Source organism: Humulus lupulus, chromosome 9 (genome assembly GCF_963169125.1).
Source record: "Humulus lupulus chromosome 9, drHumLupu1.1, whole genome shotgun sequence".
Classification (NCBI taxonomy): Eukaryota; Viridiplantae; Streptophyta; class Magnoliopsida; order Rosales; family Cannabaceae; genus Humulus; species Humulus lupulus.
In genome coordinates, this window is record NC_084801.1 from 51,321,174 (window position 1) to 51,343,528 (window position 22,355).

Below are 22,355 nucleotides of genomic sequence, written 5' to 3' on the forward strand. Positions count from 1 at the left end.
TCTTTCTCACAAGATCTATCCCCACTTTCATAGCATTAGGCCCAAGAGGAACATGGTGAACCTCATCCTTTGGGTCACTTGAGATAAAACAACCTTCTGCAATAATTTCTCCAGATCCAATCCAATCTAATATTTTGCATTTTGAGCCAAATGTGTGGTTCTTGACACTCTAACAATATATCAATATAACAAATTCAGCAGCAGTAAATGATTTTATATTGAATATTATATGTTTTAGATATTATCATTTTCATATAATTAGTATCATAATTACCTGAGTGGAATGAACATGAGAATTTGATATCAATATCATTTTCGAACCTCATACATAGACTTGGGGATCATATTATCTAAAGGAAACATATCATTCAAAAGTCTTAACAATTCATCAAAACTTTTGTCAGACCATCCATTGGTAGTTTTAACCTTATACAATGCAACAATTGACGATAACTTAGTATATTTAGTGCATTGTGGATATAATGGAGTGTCTGCATCTTCTATTTTTTCCATAAAAGTGTCATCGTGACCTTCTAGATGACTTTCAAAATCACAACCATCAATATTTGTAGCCCTAAACAAGTTGTAAGAATCAAATGTTTCCATTGTCTCTACATCATCATCTCTTGATAATTCTTCCCCATGATGAAACCAGATTTTGTATGTTGGATCAATCCCATAAATGACTAAGTGTTCATACAAAATGTTAATACATTGGTGACTTAAGTTTCGACAAACTTTGCATGGACACAATAACTTTTCTGGATAACCAGCTAGCTTTTCTGACATTTCTACAAAATTCTTAGCGCCTTCTCTATACTCATCCGAGGCTCTACAATTCAAAGACAAGTTCATATTTATAATATATTAGTAACAAATACAGTAAGTTACTAATTTTACTAAGCTAGCACTAATTAAATCCCTAATTCTTATTACCTATTGAAGCGTAGCCAATTTTTATCCAACATGATCACCAATTTAGTTGTCCTGTTCTAACCAACAAAAAGCAAAATTTTGATAAGTCTATGTAATGGTAAATACAAAATTGTATCAACCAAAATATACTATATGATTTGATTTTTAAAATTACTTGATTTTGAGTTCAGAAATGAATTTAAGCTGTTTATTTAGTCTTATTGCTAAACTTGAGATAATTCTGGCATTTCCAATCCTCATCTCAAAGAAATATTATATATATTTATATATATAAAGAGTATTGTCAGTTCAAGAATTTGATATCTATTTCAATATGGTAGTTTGAGGGAGCTTCTGATGAGGGAAATAAAGGAGTTAGTATATGGGATACATTTACAAAACAACCAGGTGAGAAGTTCAAAAGCCCCGAAAGTGTCAACTGTAATAACTAACATAAAATCAGAAAACATTCCAGCCATATTTATTAACCAACCATCAATCATTATCAATTCAAAATATTCAATCAACACACAAGTTTTCTTCCTTATCTCGCCGCAGCACACAAATTTCTCAGAACCTACTTCACTAATACACAAAAGTTCTCAACCTTCCGTTATCACCGCAGCACACAATAATAATAATCTCAGAACCTACTTCACTATGGATGAATATCTAAGATATTCAAACTCCTCTAACATTTGCAAAATATTTTAACAAAAATAAAAGAAAACATACCTCTTGCAAACTGCTGCAAATAAAGTTCCCTCCAATTCTGAATTTCTGAAAGAGTTAAAGAAATTTAGAAACTTATGTAGAGAACCCAATAAATCAAAAAGTCATGTCACAATTATGTTCAACCATGTAAGTCGTAACTTTGCATGCTAACATATATGCACAGACTGTGAATGTGAGGAGCTTATATAAATTAAAAATATTCCATAAGCAAAATATATAAACTTAAATCATATGATTAGCTGAGTTTGATTTATTATATAATAATACTAAAATTTTAGTTGGGATTTTGCATCCTGGTAATCATTGAAAACATTGTCAAATCTGATTCACTGAGAAGAGGAACGAAGAAATTGCATCTCTAAGACATGCACTTGAAAAAAAGGAGATACTTCGTAAAGAGATGGAATATCAGAAAAGACAAATGGAGCAAGAAATGCAGGAGGTACAGGTTTCACTAAAAGAATTTCAGGAAGATCTAATCCAAAAGGCTTCAGGTTCACCTTCTGTGGCAAAGTTGCGAAATAAGCTCAAATGTTCAGAGCTGATGCACAAAGAATCTACTGAAAATCTGAAGGCTAGAGAAGCTGAATTGAAGTCCCAGCTTGAAACATTGACACAGGAATTGGAAAATTGTGGGTCTCAGTTGGAAAGTAAAGACACAATGTTGAAGGAGCTCAGGATGGAGTTGGAGCAAGTACGTGAAGACTTTTCTGTAAATCTCAAGGCTAAAGAAGGTCTATGGAACTCTTAACTGGAAAAAGTCATAAATGATTTGAGCAATTGTATGGCTCAGCTAGAGAGTAGAGATGAAACCATAAAATAGCTCAGGGTGGAGTTGAATCAGATCCGTGAAGACTCTGCAGCAAGTATCAAGGCTCAAGAAGATGAATGGATACACCAGCTAGAAAATAAAGATGCAATGTTAAAGGAGCTAAGGATGGAGTTGGAGAAAATGCGTGAAGACTTCACTGCAAACCTTAAGGTTAAAGAAGATGAAAGGAACTCTCAACTAGAAAAGGTTACAAATGATTTGAGCAACTGTAGGTCTGTGTTAGCAAGTAGAGATGCAACTATAAAAGAGCTCAAGGTGGAGTTAGAACAGATCCATGGAGACTCTACAGCAAATATCAAGGCTCAAGAAGCTTTAGAAAAAGGAGTTACAGTCGCATCCCCTGTGGACTTATTTGACACTACATCATTAGCATTCAAAAGGGGTTCTTGAAGAAGTGTATCTTCACCTTCTTTCTTCCCCCCAAATCCCACATATATGAAAAACAGACCAGAGATAACAGACACAACAGCAGAAACAAAGGACTGAGCAGATATGGAGACTTGTTTTTTGTATAGAACAAAGTCTACTATAAGGCAATAGCAAGAAACGAATATGTAGAAAATCCACCAAACTCTCAATAAAAATGGAAACTTTGAATGACCAGAGTTAGAAAATTTGGTGTGCATGTAAATAGAGACTACACCCCAAGCAAGTGTTCTTATGACTAAATCCAGAAGGGTCACTAAGCTTTCATCAGACCAACCATTCCTATACCAGTAGATGTAGCTCAATAAGCACAACACTAGATTAAACGCATAAAGACCCAAACAAGCCATTAAAGCTGGTTTATAACACAAATACTTTGTGCTATTAAGCCTCTCCTTCGGACCCTCATGATGACTCTTCTTGAATTTCTTGCTAACCCATGTAAGAAGCAACAAGAATAACAAAATGAAATGTAATGAACTAGAAAACCCACGAAAGAAAACAGGTTTTAGGAGAAAATGAGCACTTAAATACATTTGTAATTTCTTATTAGTTTTAATTTCTTATTAGTTTTAATATTTTACGTGGATTTTTATTTTTATATTAAAATAATTGAGCAATTATAATTTATTAGTTTAAAAAATCCAACCAAAAAAAAAATACAAATTACCAAATAATAATATTTTTTCATTTGCTAGTAGAAAATAATTTATTAGCTACCAATTTTGAAATATTTTGCCACCAAATTTTATTAGTAAAAGAACATTTAATTTATTTTATTAATAAAATTATGTAATTTGCTACCAAATTATGGTAGCAAAAAAAACATAGTGGATATAAAAGTAAATCATTTTGCTACTAAATACAATATCTTTTACTACTAAATATTTAGTAGCAAATAAAGAACATTTGCTACCAAATATTTTGGTACCTATAAACTTTTAGCGACGGGGTATTAGCTACGAACTAGCTACTAAAAATTTTTGGTAGCTAAAAGTCTATTAGCTACCAAAAATATGTTAATGACTACCAATTTTTGAGTAGCTAAAATACTTTTTTATTGTAGTGGCACCAGGTGGAGTTACTAGAGCAGAATCTCAAAACAAGAGAAGCTGCTGCTAACTCAGCTGAGATGAAAACAACCATGTCCTTGGAGTCAGAGAAAGCAAGCTTTCTCCAAACGATAAGAGAGAAGGATAAGATCCTAGAGCAGCTCCAGAAAGAAGTTGAATGGCTAGAGCAAGAATCATTGAGAAGAGAACTTGAGGAAGTTTTGCTCTCAAGAATTGTAGCAGAAAGAACAGTTGAGCATGAAAAAGAGCTTATGGAACAGAAGAACCAGAGAATAAATGAGTTGATGTAGCTTGTGGGATCATTTGAAGATAAATTTAATAACTCGTTAATTTCTTTCTCTTCAGAGCTCGCCAAGAAACAGGCAGAGATTAATCTGACACATAAAGCGTGGGAGAAAATAACTGCTGCCCAGATTATGGCTGCACTAGAAATTGAAGAGAAGAAGCTTATGATTGCTGAACTTGAGGATGACATCCATAATGTAAAGCAGAAACTGGAACTGCAGCAAAACTCCATGTGTGTTTTGAAGAGGCAAGCAGTTGAAGTTGAAGCAGAATTGGAGGCAAAAGAGTTGGAAATGAAGAATATGGGGTTTCAATTCTAGACAAAGCTGAAAGAGTCAGATGCTTTGATTGAAGAGCTCAAGAGTGAGAGAAGAAACTTACTTGAAGATGTCACTAAGTTATCATCAGAAAGAGAAAACTTGTTGGGATTGGTTGAGGGGTTGAGTGACAAGATTAGTGAGATCTCCAGTTCAGACAAACAACTAATGGATCTGTTACAGACAACAATGCCCTCTACTGAGGATGAACACTCTAGCTATCTGAGTGAGAATGTGAATAGTCCCATTGCAGTGAAGAAACTTGAAGCAAATTCTGACATAAGATCCCCATTTAGAGAAATCAACAACTAGAAATATCTATCTTGCTCATGGATAAAGGAATGTTGCTGATCTTGTAGTGTAGTAAAAGTATGGATTCTTGTAATTTCTTCTTTCCCACTACTTTAGCTAGCTTGTGTGTGACTGACTCATGCTAGTGCAAGTTTTTTGTTCTTACCACAAATGCATCTTGGTCTATGATTCAGTGCATGTATTTTTTCAAAAAAAAAATACTAAAATTTTAATAGAGTTTTGGGTTATTTGGATCAGTTTATTACCGTCGTACTTAGTTTGCTCTGGTAATTGTATTATTGAAAATCTCCTTCGCCTGAACAAATAACTCTTCCTCCGGCATGTACTAAATTGCCCTGTATCAATCGTATGTTAAGAACACTAAAATTAAACAACAAGCATAAAATGTATATTTATATATATGTAATAATAGCCTTTATAAATTATAAAGTATATTACCATACAATATTCAAACAACTAGCTTAGGTATTTTGCATTAATGACTAAGAAACTTAATCGATTTTCTTTTTCCCAAACAATTTGATGGCACTGTTTCATTATTAAAAAAGAAAAAGAAAAAGAAGCTATTGAATTTGTTTGGTGTATTGAGTTGAGTAATTTCAGTTTAAACCAAATATACTTACAGATTCAATACTACTCGATGAATAACTAGGGGCTTGAAATTGTAAACACTTGAACTTTCAGGCATTTCAAAATGGTTCAACTCTATTGTCATAAACTTCCATGCACTAGTCTATGTATCTCATAGATTTCTCTCATGTAATTTGTTCATCTCCACAAGGTTATCATTTATTCTTCCCTTAAAGCATCAAAGATGATATCATCGGCAAAAAAATATTCAAGAGCTTGCTGAACTAAGAACTAAACAGAGTTCTAAAGAAATTTAAGAATTTAAAAAAAATTATATACTTGTATGTATATACGTATTACACACTAAAAAATAATAACAGCATAAATAGTTGCAAGTGAATCACAAACCTTCTTAGCATCTATTTGACTTTCCAAAACTCTGGGTGATAAGGTCCTCGCCAGGGAAGAAGATCTAGACCAATCAAATAGAGAGGCTTGACCTCTAAGTAGCCGTCTTAAATGATCCTGGAAATACAGTTCAACAATAATTGAGACCTTCCTTCCATTATATGAAATTTTTAGTTAAGAATAGCAGCAAAAGGTTTAGCTCTAGAGGAACTAACCAGCAAATGAGAGAAGTCAAGTTCCTTGTGTGTCACTGAAAACTCAATATCGAAAGGTGCAATCTGGGGATGGGCAAAAAAAAAATTTGAAGAATGAGATAAGGTGATTAGTGGAACATCCACCACAAAAACAGGGTAAACATGGATCACCTGAAATAATGAGTTTTACTCTCACTTTAGAAATGGAAAGCTCCAGTTTTTTTTTTTTTTAAATGAACTTTATAAGAAAATCTAACAACGATTGACTAATAGCAGAGCAATACCAGCCACGATCGGAAGAGAGTGAAAGAGACTCCTCGTCATTGAGGCGATCGGTGAACACAACAACTGTCCAGACGGAGAGGTAGAGAGACACGACTCTGGAGCGAGTCTTCGTGAGGCAGAGACTTCGGTGAGGGCGGAGAGACTTCGTGAGGGCGGAGGCAGAGATGAGTTGAGGGCGGTGAGTCTTCGTGAGGGCGTAGAGGGCTTCATGAGTGAGAGAAAGGCTGAGAGAGGGCTTCGTGAGTTAGAGAAAGGCTTGAGAAAATCTGAGAGAAAGGGAATTTTGGCATAAATTCATTTTGCCGCCTGGGATTTTAGTCATATGGCGCCAAAAATTTTAATCCCCACTATTCATCAGCCGTGTTAATTTTAATCCCCCATTAATAATAGCATTTTTAAAAATATGCTATACTTTAATGTAATATATACTCAATATTGTTGTAGTGGGTGCTTCCACAAGATCCTAGACAGAATTTGAGTACATGGACTCCATTTCATGTTTCATGGCTTCGAGCCATAGTTCCTTTTTAGGGTTAGCCATTGCCTGTTTGAAAGACAACGGATCATCGTCACCAGTGTCACCAACAACCATATTGGTTTCACCATGCAAACCATAGTGAACTGGGTTCCTAGAAACCTTCCATTACAATGAGGCTCTGTGACTTCTTGCTTAGGAACAGTGATACTTTCTTCATGAAAATTGACTTACATCGGTTGGACATGAAGAGTGGGAACATTGGTTGCGGTCAATTCTTCAACCATCTCCTCTAAAACTACTTTGCTCCGCGGTTTTAAGTTTTTGACATAGTCATTTTCCAAAAAAGTAGCATTAGTAGAAGTAAATACTTTATTTTCTGAATGAATATAGAAAAGTCCACCCCGAGTGCCTTTAGGATAGCCAACAAACATGCAAACTTCGATTTGTGGTTCTAGATTTCCTTCCTTTTTCCTCAGGATGTGGGCGGGACACCCCCAGATTCTAAAATGACGTAAGCTAGATTCATGACCATTCCAACATTCTAAAGGTGTTTTGGGGATTGATTTCGACGGTACGACATTTAGAATGTCGTTTGTATGTTCAATTGCATGTCCCCAAAATGAAGTTGGCAGAGTTGAGTAACTAAGAATGCGTCTAACCATTTCCAATAAAATTCTGTTCCGGCGTTTTGCTACACCATTTTGTTGCGGAGTACCCAGGGCAGTAAGTTGTGATGAAATTCAAAGTTCAGTTAAATGATCTTGGAATTGCATATCCAAATATTCTCCACCCCTATCAAATTGCAAGATCTTTAACATTTTACCTAATTGGTTCTGAGCCATAGCTAGGAATTCCTAAAACTTTGAAAATATTTCTGATTTCCTATACATTAGGCAAAGACATGAGTCTCTAGAGTAATCGTCAATGAAAGTGACGAAATACTCAAAACCACCCATGACTTCTACATTCAAAGGTCTACAAACATCTGAATGAACAATTCCAAGTGGTTCTTTGGCCCTATCACCATTTGGAGAGAATGGACGCTTGGTCAGTTTGTCTTCTAGACAAGATTCATAGATAGGTAATTCACCTAAGGTGAGTTCCCTTAAAGGCTCAGCCTTTGTAAGGATTTGAATTCTATCATAGCCAATGTGACCTAGTCTCAAGTGCCATAAATATGTCATGTTATCGTTATTGGTCTTTCGACGTTTATTGGTCCTAGGTTCAGTTACTTTGGATAAATAATTGTTAAGAGCTAGGGGTTCATTAGGTTGCAGAATATAAATCCCATTTTCCAAACATGCAATACACAATTGTGATCCATTGAAAGAAATGGATATATTAAAACTTGTGAAAGTCATAACAAATTGTTCTAATTGCAACATGGAAAGTGAAATTAAATTTCTACTAAAATCCGGAATAAAAAATACATCTTTTAAAATTAAATATGTATTTCCGAACTTGAAGCGAGTTCTTCCTCTAGCTTGGACCGTAACGAATGCTCTGTTCCCAACTCTAAGCTTTAAGTCACCTTCATCCACTTCCTTCCATGATTCAAGAAGCTGTAAAGAGTTACAAACATGGTTAGTAGATCCAGAATCAATAATCCAAACATATTTATCATTCTCTAAAACACATGTTTCTAAGATATATGAACTATAATCATTACCTTTGTTTTTAGCTAATAGAAACTTGAGGTAATCCTGTTTCCAATGCCTTTTCTCTATGCAGTGAAAACACTTACTTTTACCTTTCTAGTTTTTCTTGTTCTTCCCCTTAGGTGCCTATGCACTTGGTTGTGCACTCATCTTTGCTGCCTTTGCAGGCTTGGGATTGTTGTTTTGTCCATCTTTCCTCTTGTTTCTAGCTTTCGAATACGAAGCTTGGTTTACTTCGGCTTTAGCTGGATCAGTAGTAACAATAGTTGTCTTCTTTTCTCCTCCCTTACTTGGTCCACTCATGATATACTCAAAATTATGAAGCTCGTTCATGTGCTGCGTCAGACCATAGTTGAGTTTATTCATCACATAGTTTGTGGTGAACAGTAGGAAAGCTGGAGAGAAACTGTTGAGGATTAAGCCGACTTGAGTTTCCTCATCTATAATTGCTCCATGCATTTTAGCTTCCTGAAAATAGTTGGTCGTCTTGATCAGGTGATCACGAATGTGCTGAGGCGGTGCCATCCGAGCATTAGCATATTTCTTGGTGGGCCTCAAAACAAGTTTGCACAGACTTTGCACCGAACGTGTCTTGGAGTTGATCCATGATTCTGTAGGTCGTCTCGACATTCACCATCTTTGTCTTGAGAGTGTCGTCCATACTAGTCAACATGTAGTACCGTGCCTTGTTATTAGTCGTCTACCAATGCTCATATTAGTCTCTTATAGACTTGGTAGATCCTTCAGCTGGAACTTCTGGGATTCCTTAGTCATGACGAACTTGGAGTTGTTATTAATCAACACTATGTTGATAGTCTGCTTCCATTTAAGGAAGATTTCTCCAGTGAGTTTCTCCATCGAAAGTTGAGAAAGGATGGGAGTCGACACAACCATACTTATGTAAAACGGCCTAGTCTAATGCTTTGTAAAACATTCACATAATCATAGGTTTATGAGAGAAAAGCCACTTAATATAAAATCCCAGTGGGGTCTTGCTAAAAACATGCAAGTTGGGCCCAATAGTTTTAAAAAGAAAATATTAGTTTTCATGCAATGTTTTAAAACAATAAATAGTTTAAGTCCTACTGATAAGTTTAAAAAGTCCCATAAAACATAACATTATTAAAAGAAAAATGGCGTTTTAATTTATCGTTTTTCGTCCATAGGATGCCCCCACGCCACACACACCACGACGATAGAACTCCCCACATCACCACGACCTATTTGCTACCTGAAAGGGAAAGTAAGGGGGTGAGCTAAAAGCCCAGTAAGGAAGTACAAGCAACAAACAAGTAAAACACAACATATTCACCCATTTTTATACATCATAACATCATCATAAAAATGGCATCAATATCATAAACATAAACATATTCACGTCAACATAATGTCACCATCATATCATAAACATCATAACATCATAACAAAATCATAAACATCACCAAACATCATAACATAATCATAAACAATTCCTTGTGAACATGACCCGCTAACTTGTCCATGCCACCCTTTGAGGTAAACAAGAGTCTCTGGTTCTTGAATAACCTCGGCGCGTCCGCCCTTGGAATTACGTCTTCTTATCCTTAGTAACTCGGGCTACGTCTTCATATACTTAGCAACCCATTTTGATGTATCGCGTTCATCACGCTAACATCCATTCATATCATACAAGCCAACATATCATCACATAATAGCATTCATAATTCATAACATTTTCATTTACACAACAGTCTTACCATTCATAGTATAATAATCATCAATTCTATCTAACTTCCTTACCTCAGGTCCGAGCTAAGTAAAACCACAACTTCTCAACGAGCCTATACCATAATCAAAACGACTTTCCTTAGCTTCACATAGTTACTATTTTCCCCTCTCATATAACTCATGTGTGCATGGGCCACACACACATGGTAGGAGTTGCACACAACATACAAATATGCTTAATTACACATAAGGTCATAAAAGAGTAATGATCATTCTACCTATACTGCATGCATGATCTTTCTATAAAAACTACATGGTTGCATAATAGACATAATTTTGGACGTAAAAGTGAATTTGCATATAACATACATACGTGGGAACGTTGCGTAAATGTGGCGTTTAAAACGATAATTTCATGCATCTTACTTCTATCATTTTAAAAATAATAGACTTGTAGCATGTTTTGTTTACCATTGTTTATCTTCTTAAAATTACTAGGTTGATTAAATCTCCCAAGACATTCTTTTTATTTCATAAAAACAATTTTATTTAGCCATTAAAATATATAAAACACCCATTTATTATGTTTAAATTACAAAGAAAAGCAAAGGCTTGGAAATTATTTTAAAAAAGAAAATACCTATGATTGTCATGTCTCCTTAGAAAATAACAATTTAATTTAAGTTAATAGAATTACATAATTGATGTGAGAAAAATAATAATTTTAAGTGTGGGAAAAATATATTTTGCTTGAATGATTTTAATACTTAATTTTGTGTAACATAAATTCATATGTAAAAAATTAAATAATTATTTTAAACTTATTAAACTAAAATTTCAGCCATCATTTAAAAATCACAAGTGAATTAAATTCAACATTTTTCTTAATCCAATTAAAGAAAATCATAACTTGTAAAATAATCACTCATATCATATAAAAAAAATACCACTTTTAAATTTTACCATAGTTTAGGATATTAATTTATTTCAAAATACTAATCAAATTCATTTTATTGAAATACACTTTACATTTTTAAACAAAAATTCCAGCAATCAAATTTATCATTAAAATCACCATCCTTATTTTTAAAAACTCATATTTTCTAAAAAATATATATAAAAAAAAATCTGTAGGTAATTATTTACACAAAATATCATTTCAAGGCATAATTAAATTTCCCATTAAATTCCTCAAAACATCAAAACACTTGCAAAATTTATTTAAGCACTCAAAACATTATTCTCACCATAAACAACACCATTTTTGCACAAAAAACAGCAAGCACATTAAATCATAAAATTCATTATTTTCATTATATTCGCAAAATTCATGCTTATTAATGTACAATATTCCAACACAAACCCTAGCATGCTTCTAACCTCTTTAACCATTTTAATCATACCATGAGCATACAATAATTCATCAATCACCTTGAAACTTATTCACAAGTCATGAACAAATAACCACCCTTGATCTTGTGTTAAATATATTCTCAATATATTATTACCATGCAATTATTCGAAAGAACAAAACTATCATAACTTCATACAAGATCTTGCCACAACCTATCATGATTTCTAAGATTAAATTGACATTAAACATAACAATAAAAAAAATAACCATCATACTTTGAGCATTACCCTAGGCCGAAACACACTTAGTCAAAATAACTCATTCTTTTCATGTTATTTTAAATACTCATCATCACTTTTCATAGATCACAATTTTAAACCCTTGTACAATTTTACATAAATTCTTTAAGCCAAAACATACCTATCATTTAACCATAGAAAAGCTTTGAACAACAAATCATAATCACCATATTTCAATAATCATCTCACTACACATATTTTAATACACAACCATAAGAATCAAACCAAAACAACATAAACCCAAGCCCACGCCTAGGTCTATTTTCCCATGCATCAAAATATAAGAAAAATATTCCATCAATCCATGAACATCATAACATCAGGGTTTTGATACCTCTCTTGATTGTATAATCAAGAACACAAATTGATCAACACCCAAACTTTACCACCCCTTGTTCAAGCCTAGCGTTTTTTTTTTATGAAATCCACCATGAGAAGAAGAAAGATCCAACCACACACAACAATAAACACAAAGTCAATATCATATAATCAAGAGAAGAGATTAGACAAATAAATTCACAAGGAAAACATACTCTAGACTTGGTTTCTCTTCTCCTTCTTCTTCTTTCTTTCCTCCTTCTCTCTAGTAAATGACAACCCCTTCCCCTTTCTCTCTCTAGCTCGCCGCTCTCTCTCTCTCTCTCTTCCTTTCTTCAACACACGGCAACCACAAAGAAAAATGGCTCTCCTCTTCACCTCATTCCCCATTTAACCTAATTTTATCCATAATGGTCCACTCATGAGAAAAGGTAAGTTTCCTATTTCTTATTTATTTTCTTTTAATTTCATTATTTGTTTCTTTTTATCACAATTGATAGGAGATAAAGATGATCACTCTCTTTCCTAAAATAGCCATTATCCTCCAATTTAATTTACTTGAATAATGAAATAAATAAATAAAAAAACTTATTTTCCTTTCCCACTCTAAGCCACACGTCCACCATGGTTTCCTCTTCCTTTTATTTTATTTTATTTTTCTACAAATTAATTCAAATAAAATTTAAAATAAGGAAGTATAAAGTGTGTAGAAAATCTAAACATGTGTACCATGCTACCATGCACTAGCACACACTAAAGAACCAGGGTACACCCCTATCTACCATGCACCTTGGTGCATTCAACCAAATCTCACATAATCACATTTTTAAAATAAAAATAAATAAATATCATTTAACAAATAATTTCACAACAATTCTAACAATTAAATAAAATAACAAATAATTAAATAAAACAAACAAGAATTAAATAAAAACAAACAACATTTAAATAAAAAAATTCACCACACTTAACACTTAAATAAAATAAAACACAACAATTTTAATAACTAAAAAAAAATTGGTGCACTACAACTTAAAACTACATATTATCAATAAAATAGAAATCAATCACATTTGCTCAATAAAACTTCTATTCACTCTAATTTCAAGAAATAGCACAACATATACCATAAATATGTAAGATATGAAAAAAAAACCAAAATAATCATATCTCTATTTCTTTAGGTTCTTAAGTATTCTATGATATCGTTGTCCCGGTTGGGGAGAGTAAAAAAATATCATTAGTTAAACATAGTTGTAAACTCATTTAATAATGGACACTGTGTACCCTAATTTCAGCACGAGTCCTTCACTTAGCTCGAGTATAGCTGGAAAATAAATATGTGGGGGAAATAACCAAGGAATCCATTTATTATCCACGTGGACAACTCAGTTTTCACGGTGATTATGCGAGCTAGTGCTGCATAGGTTGCGAAGCACGAACTCGTGATATCCATACGACCTCCATAGTACGAGCTTGGAGATATATCCATCTTGTGGTAACTCAAATATACTGCGTACACACGAATCCCCAAAGACTCGGGTATTTTTATACAATCATTTATGGCCAGCTTGTAATATTTGTCTCAGATATTAGGAGACCATTTATTTCATGATCATATCATATCCAAGTATAATTGAGAATATTTTATATTAAATGTAATAAGAATGTAAATCCGTGATTGACTCATGCGGTTACCCAAACCTGTCCAAGAAATTTCTCTATAAATACTGAGAATATAGGTCAGGGAAGGGGACGATGATTTTGTAATACCGAAACTCTGCCAAAATAGAGAAGGAAAACAGTAATAATATAGACTCGTGGACTAGGTGGATTTTAACCACTGAACCACGTAAAAAGATTTGTGTCTTTGAGAGTTAATTTCTTATTTCGGTTTATTATCAAACACTAATATACCTTGTTATTTTTTTAATTCACTGTTGGTGAAAAATCGCGTCAACAGTTTGGTGCTTTCATTGAGAGGTAAGATTAGTGCTTTCTTAAAAATCCTAGTCAAATCTCATCATGGTGGACACTCGCTCAATGCATAATAATGAGATAGAACAGCTTGGTGGGCAGGAGGCCCCTCATACCACTGTTTCAAATGAGCATGGTCCTGAAGTTCAGCAATGTCTGGGAAATCAACCAGTGGGCCACGGCGATACTGGGAGTTCGGCTATTGCCACCGAATCCAAACCCAGACTACCGAACTGCAGTTGAATTGGAAAATGTGCAGTTAAGAAGCCATCTTGCTAAGGCAAACAGGCAAATTGAGGAGGTTTTGACTCGGTTACCCCCTCTTGCAACCGACCTTAATGTTGGAAAGAGGCAAAGTGGATCTCATAAGTCCCACAGGAATAACCAATACAAACCAAGTCGGCCAGTCAGAACTGCCACCCAAGTTCTGTGCCTACAGCGCGAGATAGCAAAAATTCTCAACCTAGTGGCCCTCTTAGGGGTCATCGGCATGTCAGTCGATCGGTAAGAACTGCGACCCCAATTTCGATACCTCCGTCACACGTGCCTGGAAATACCCATGGAAACCCACGAGGAGAGGTTGGAGTAGGTTCACAGAGACAAAATATTCCAGCCAACCCTTCTGCGTCATGGTCGGATCGTCAGGCGCAGAGAGCTGAAAATGATGGGACAGAACAGAGGCGGGCTAATTTAGTTCACCCTGATGGGACAAGCATTGCCTCGCCAGTTAGGCATCCCCCGTCACCATAAGACATCCGAAACCACCTCATCCTACACGGGACATTCCTGCTTATGGAGACAGTAGAAGAAATCCTCCTCCGTCTGCCCATACCTATGTCCCACGGACACATGCCAAAAATCCAAATCCTCGGCCTCAACCGCGGGCTGTGAGCTTCACAAATGGAAGTATTTAACGGAAAATCATCGAAGTGGTAGGTCCGGTAGGTCCAAGGGCGATCTAAGGAACCATCTGAGTTCAGCTCAAAGCCCACGGTATAATCCACAGCCTGATCTACGTAATCGCCTAAATTCGCAGAGAAGAAATTCATCTCGGGATGAAGGAGTCAGTTACACTCATCAAGAGGGAGGTCCTTCCGAAGTACGTGATAATAGGAATGTCCCACAAAACCAAGTTCGAACTTGGAGGGACAACAACCCACCAAACACGTATGATAGGATGGGAGCTGTTGAACAACCCCAGCATAACCTAGGGACCAAGGACCAAACCCTCAAAAGGCTGGCCCAGATGGAGGAGCTAATGAAGAAACTTCTATCGGAGAAAGAGAAAGATGAGTGTGACTCAGAGGATGAGCTCGAGCTTTTCGCCCTGAATATTGCGGTGGCCGCATATCCAGTGGGTTTCAGGATGTCACATTTGTCCAAATTTGACGGAGATGGGGATCCCTCTGATCACCTGGGGATGTTCAACACCATAATGATGGCCCACAACGTCGGACCCGATCTAAGATGCCTTATATTCCCCTCGACTCTGATTGGTCTAGGCAGGTAGTGGTTCAAACAATACAAGAGGCATTCAATCAGCTTGTGGAAGAGTTTTTCCACTGATTTTAGGAGAGCATTCAGGTCTTCCCAGGTAGCTCGAATTAAGACTGGCTCATTAGCTAATGTAAAGCAGCAGCTTGGTGAACCATTGAAAGCGTATCTAAGTAGGTTTGCCAATGTCCCTGCTCGAGCTAGAGATGCCTATGAAAGCTCCAAGCTCATGGTAATGAGGATGGGAATTCTTGTTGGAGACGACCTGTGCAAGAGTTACAGAGGAAAGGAGTTAATACTGTGGACGAGTTCTTGACACGAGCTCAAATATGGGTTAACCTGGAAGAGGCGCGAGCTTCTGTCGCAGGAACCAGCCAAGTCCCAGTCCAGCCTGTTAGAGCGGTAACGGATGTTGCAGCTATGGCTCAAACCATTGCCCAGAATAACCAAGGGGAAATAATAAGAGGAAGAGAAATGACGAGGGCTACCAAAGCGAAATAAAGAAAAACAAGTCCGCGGAGAAATTTAAACTGGTCTACGCAACATATATCGATCTCACAGATACAAGAGAGCGCATCTGGTTAGCTAATTCTACTCGCCTTCCATGGAAGAAGCTAGAACCGTTAAAAAACCAAAGAGAGAAGAAAGATCCTTCGAAGTTTTGTTGATTCTACAATGATATCGGTCCTAATACTGATGACTGTAGACAAGTGAAGGATGAGATCGAGACTCTCATCAGGGTAGAACCTTTGGCCCAATACACCCAGAATCAAGCGATTCCCAGTAAGCCCATCGGACAAAACCCTCCGTCAGCTCATGAAGCTCCAACGAATCAAGCTAGAGCTCAAGTATATCAGGACAATCCTCCTCTGATAACAGGAGGAGATATAGCCACCATTTTAGGAGGACCTCATCTGGCAGGCATGAGTAGAGGTGCCCAGAAGAGGTACATTAACGAACTGAAGTCCCATAACAAAATGGAGTTCATCCCAGAACAATGGTTATCAAAGCAGCAACGATTGGAGAAGCAACCAATCATTTTTACAGAGGAAGATGCCAGTCATGTCTAGTTCCCACATAACGATCCTTTGGTCGTAATTGTTCAGCTCGCCAATCAGAAGTTTGGAGGATACTAGTAGACAACGGGAGTTCTGTGAATCTACTTTTTAGGTCCACCGTAGAAAAAATGGGATTGTCTGTAACCAAGCTAAAGGCAACCTTAATGATTCTATATGGGTTTTCTGGTGAAGGATCGGCTGCCATCGAAACAATCGAATTAGTGGTAACGTTGGCTGAAGGTCCACGAACTGTCTCCAAGCTGCTTGAGTTCATGGTCATCAATTGTCCAACCGCGTACAATGCGATTCCGGGCCGACCTACATTGATGGAATTTGAAGCCATAGCCTCTATTCGCCACCTAGCAGTCAAATTCCCCTCATCTACGGGAATATGCACTGTTAGAGGTGATCAGCTCGCTGCCAGGGAATGCTATAGCATTTCTATGAAGGGAAAATCACAACCCGAGCAGCAAGCAATGACCATAAGTGACGCAGGTAAGGAGTCCCACGAAGTGGAAGTTTCTTGCGGAACAAAAGGATAATGATGTCGCCCCAAGTGATGATATCGACCCACGAGTGGGCGAGGACAGATCAGAGCTCCAAGCTATTGAGGAGCTCGAGGAATTAAACATAGATCCCAAAGACGCTTCAAGATGTCATAAAGATTGGGAAAAATCTTGATGATGAAAGGAAAAAGGAGTTGGTTCAATTTTTACAAGGGAATCTAGATGTTTTCGCTTGGTCGCATGAAGAAATGGTGGGAATAAGCCTGAGTGTGATCATGCACACTCTAAACTTGGACAAAAGCATGCCTGCAAAATCCCCAAAACAGAGACGTTTGGGAACAGTCCGAGCTGAAGCACTGGAGGATGAAGTAGCTCGGCTATTAAAGTGTGGGTTTATTCATGAGGCAAAATACCCGATCTGGGTCAAGAATCCTGTACTAGTCCCGAAGCCAAACGGAAAGTGGAGGACCTGCATCGATTTCTCCAACCTGAACAAAGCTTGTCCTAAAGTTGCTTTCCACTACCGGGATTGATCAGTTGGTAGATGCCACCGCGGGACATGAGCTCATGTCCTTCATGGATGCATATTCTGGATATAATCAGATCGCGATGAATCCTGCGGACCAAGAGCATACTAGCTTCATGACTCCAACTTATGTATATTGTTATAAAGTTATGCCCTTCGGGCTGAAAAATACCGGAGTTACCTGCCAACGGTTAGTCAACAAAATGTTTATTGGTCAGATCAGAAAAAATATGGAAGTGTATGCCGACAATATGCTAGTCAAATCCAAGACTGTCGATAACCATGTAACCGATCTGAATGAATGTTTTGAGATCTTGAGGAGGTATAATATGAGACTGAATGCTCAGAAGTGTACTTTCAGAGTGGCATCGGGAAAATTTCTTGGATTCATAGTCAATACAAGGGGGATAGAGGCGAACCCTGATAAAATCAGATCATTGTTAGAAATGCCCTCACCTAGGTCACGTAAAGAAGTCCAAAGTCTGACTGGAAAGGTGGCCCCCTTGAACCATTTTATTTCAAAATCTACTAACAAGTGCTTGCCATTCTACAACTTGCTCAGAGGAAAATAGAAATTTGAATGGATTGAGGAGTGCGAGCAGGCATTCCTCGACCTAAAAATGCACTTAGTCGAGCCCCTAGTATTGTCTAAGCCTATGTGTGGAGAACCTATGTTCCTTTATTTTGTTGTGACAGAAGAAAACCGCGTCAACAGTTTGGTGCATTCATTGAGCTAATCACGGTATCCACTGATAGAAAAGATGGCATTATATCTAATATTGCCTTCCAGGAAACTCAGACCATATTTCCAGTCCCATTCAATCCACGTCATGACCGACCAACCTTTAAGGCAGGTACTGCAAAAACCTGAAACATCAAGACTTCTTTTAAAATGGGTGATTGAACTTAGCTTGTTTGAGATACTGTACGTACCATGAACTTCATTAAAAAGTCAAGCCCTTGCTGATTTTGTGGCTGAATGCACCAGATTCCAAGAGGAGCTTTGGAAGGAACCGGTGCAGGAGTTGTGGAAAATATTCGTAGATGGATAATCGAACGAGAATGGATCAGGAGCTGGGATCATATTAATCTCCCCAAAAGGGCATCAATTCCATACAACTCTGAGATTCTGATTCGAAGCATCTAACAACTAAGTCGAATATGAGGCCTTGTTAGCTGGATTGAGAGTGACGAAGGAGATCAAAGCGAAGGTCGTCCAATGTTAAAGTGATTCTCAGCTCGTGGTTAATCAGGTGTTGGGAGAGTATCAAGATTGAGGCAACAGGATGGTAGCTTACCTATCTAAATTGAAGGGAGAGCTATTCGAATTTGAGTATAGTACAGTCGAATAAATACCTCGCGAGAAAAATTCCAATGCAGATTCCTTGGCAAGACTTGCCACTACCAGGGAAGCAGAGACCTTGAATGTAGTGTTAGTAGAGTTCTTGAAGAATTCAAGCGTGGCAAAAAAAAATGGTAGAGGTCGAGATGATCGACACAAGATTGACCTGGATGACCCCCATAATTGAATACCTCACAACGGGAAGGCTTCCTAAGGAGAGAAAGGATGCAAGAAAGTTACTCTATCAAGCCCCAAGGTATGTGATAGTGGATGGGACATTATACCGACATGGTCATTCATTGCCCCTCCTACGGTGTGTTCTACCTGAAGAGGCTAAAACCATTATGCAAGAAGTGCATGAAGGCTTTTGTGGAGATCATGCTGGAGGGCAAAACCTAGCACTGAAAATACTGAGGCAGGGCTATTTTTGGCCCACTTTAACGAAAGATTCCATCTCATATGTCCAGAAGTGCGACAAATGCCAACGCTTCGCCATAGATGCTCGATCTTCTCCGGTCGAGCTAACGATGATCTCATCCCCATGACCATTTGCAGGCAGGGGAATTGACCTAATAGGAGCCTTACCTATGGGAAAGGGAGGAGTTGGTTACGCGGTGGTGGCAATTGACTATTTCATGAAGTGGGTAGAGGCCGAGCCTTTGGCAACCATCACTTCAAAGAGTTTCCTGGACTTTGTGGTGAAAAATATTGTATGTCGGTTTGGACTTCCTAAAAAGATCGTGTCAGATAATGGGACCTAGTTCGAGAGTGATCTCTTCACTAACTTCTGCAAAAAAATACGTCGTTATTAAGAGTTTCTCCTCGGTAGCATATCCACAGGCCAATGGGCAAGTCATGGTTGTGAATAAGACCCTAAAGGCGGGCCTTAAAAAAAGGTTAGATGAGGCCAAAGGAGTCTGGCCTAAGCAGTTCCCGCAAGTATTTTGGGCATACCGAACTTCCCACAGGACCTCCATAGGACACACTCCTTTCTCGTTAACTTTTGGAAGTGAGGTCATCCTTCCAGTCGAAGCTAGGGTGGCTACTCATAGGAAAAAGACATTCAGCTAGGAATGGAATGATGAATTACTTAATGCAACACTCGACCTGATTGATGAGAAATGAGAGGATTCCCAGTTACAGCTTGCCCATTGTCAACAGAAAATCACTCGTTACTTTAATTCTAAGGTCAAGAGACGTAGTTTTGGATTGGGTGACCTGGTTCTCCGAAGGGTCTTTTTGGCAAGCAAGGATCCCAAGGACGGCGTTTTAGGCCCGAATTGGGAAGGACCATATCAGATCGTGAAAGTTTTGCATGAAGGAAATTTCAAGTTAGCTCGGCGTAGTGGAGAAACAGTCCCACAGACCTGGAACAACATGCACCTAAAAAAGTATTATCAGTAGTACAATCATCCATGTAATGCTTAATTATAAAAGCCATTTAATTAAATATAGGGGATTATTTTGTAATTTTTCTTGTTAAAGTGGTTTTAAATAATTTTTCCTTATTAGCTCGTGTATTGATGTTTGTAAAAGCAACCAAGAAAGTCTCTACATTTTGGTTACTAGGGGGGCATATAACCCGAGGTGTTACACAATAAGGTTGTCTGATGAGTTTAAATTAATTAAAATCCTGAATACAACCAGGTACAAAACTATCCTGGATACAACCAGGTCAGAAACTTAGAAGCTTGGAAAATTGATTATTCGACAACTTTTTAAGAGCTTGAGATTTCAATAAACCTAGCACGAACTAAGTTTAAATCATTTAAAACCCTGGATACAACCAGGTCCTAAAACTTAGCATTTAGGAAAATTGGATATTCGATGGCTTTTTTAAGAGCTCGAGATGTCAATAGACCTAGCATAAACTCAGTTTTGATCATTTAAAACCCTGGAAGAACTAGGTACAAAACTTTGAAAGTTGTTGAAAATTGTTAAAACCAAGGGTTTTTTAAGAAAAAAAAAACTCGAGTTGGCAATAAACCTAACACCAACTCAGTTTAAAATATTTAAAATCCCGGATATAAACGGGTCTAAGGCCTGATTCTTAACAAGTATGATATAAATCAACACATTAAGTTTGGATATAACTGAGCTTAAAATATCTATCCCAATCTAAAGACCGATTCCTAAAATCTCAAATGTACAAGTCTAAGAAGTCATAAACATGAGAGATAATCAAGGAAAGAAAAATAGATTAAAAGTCAGATATATAAATTGAAATTAAATTTTTCCCGAGGAGAAAAACCTCGAACTAAGCCCAAGGGAATTTTTTTACAAACAAATATAAAAAATAAAAAAGACTGTCATGGAGCCTCTCTAGGATGCTCTGAGGACGTGACCTCCTCGCCTTCCTTCTTACTCACCCGCTGTAGAAGCATTCCCCATTTCTGACAGCTCTAACAGGATCTGAGCCTTGAATTTCTCAAGGTACAGTTCGCACATTGTGGGAGCCATGAAGGAAAAATTGCCATCTTGGTTAAAAGCCCAGCAATAGTACAACATATCTTCCATGGAGGACAGTGAGGCTGCCTTTTCTTCTTTGACTGCAGCCTCAGCTTGGAGCTGAACAGTTTGGGCCTGAAGAGCAGCCAAGGAAACTTTTGCAGCCTACTCGCTTTCCTGAGACGAGGCGAGGGAGAACTTGGCATCGTACTCGCTCTTTTGAGTAGCCACAAAGGCAGCTTTGGTAGCCTGCTCGCCTTCTTGAGCAGCGGTCAAGGCAGTATTGGCGGCATTGATCTCACCCTGGAGCTCATCGTTTCTGGCCCTAGCCCATGCTATGCTACAGTGTTGAGCCAGGGCAGACTGCAAAATAACAAGGCAAGTTAGATGTATCCTTTGACAAGATAAAGTGAAAAATTTCCCCAAGGAATGATAACTTACTGTGAGGGTCATCCCTAAGGTTGACTCCAGGACGTTCTCCGGGCTCCGCTCCTCGATCGTCCTCAAGTCCCTTGAGCTGGCTCTGTAAGTGTGCCCCACTATGTGGCTTGCCGTCTCATAGAGGATTCCCTAAAAGGCTTCGGGGATTTTCTCCAGATCCCGAGGATCAACTGGTATGCGAACAGTAGTAGCTGGGGCAGGAGGAGCTAGGGGATTAGCTTGTAATACCTGATCCCGAGAAGGCGCGAACTGAGGTAGAGGTGGAGGAGGAATCCTCTTCTGGGTAATGGAAGACACCGGAGCTGTCGAGCTCGTGGATTTCCCCTTAGCAGGGGATTTTGAGACATTTCCCCCTGCTAGGGGAGCCTTCTTTGTAAATCGGGGCCTCTTAACGATA

The 22,355-nt window shown here is 37.6% G+C and overlaps 1 long non-coding RNA gene and 1 pseudogene across 2 annotated transcripts; one reads left to right on the plus strand and one right to left on the minus strand.

Annotated features, from left to right (window-relative positions):
* The first annotated feature begins 966 nt into the window (after positions 1–966).
* On the plus strand, positions 967–5,057 carry LOC133799707 (uncharacterized protein At4g38062-like; annotated as a pseudogene).
* A 3,073-nt stretch (positions 5,058–8,130) lies between these two features.
* On the minus strand, positions 8,131–12,724 carry LOC133800688 (uncharacterized). Of its 2 annotated transcripts, XR_009876566.1 has the most exons (4): positions 12,382–12,724; positions 12,183–12,250; positions 8,500–9,719; positions 8,131–8,392 (listed from the first exon to the last, which is right to left on the minus strand). It is a non-coding gene; the product is annotated as an uncharacterized LOC133800688 (long non-coding RNA). The 2 variants fall into 2 exon arrangements; XR_009876567.1 differs by lacking the exon at positions 12,183–12,250.
* Between the last annotated feature and the right edge of the window lie 9,631 nt (positions 12,725–22,355).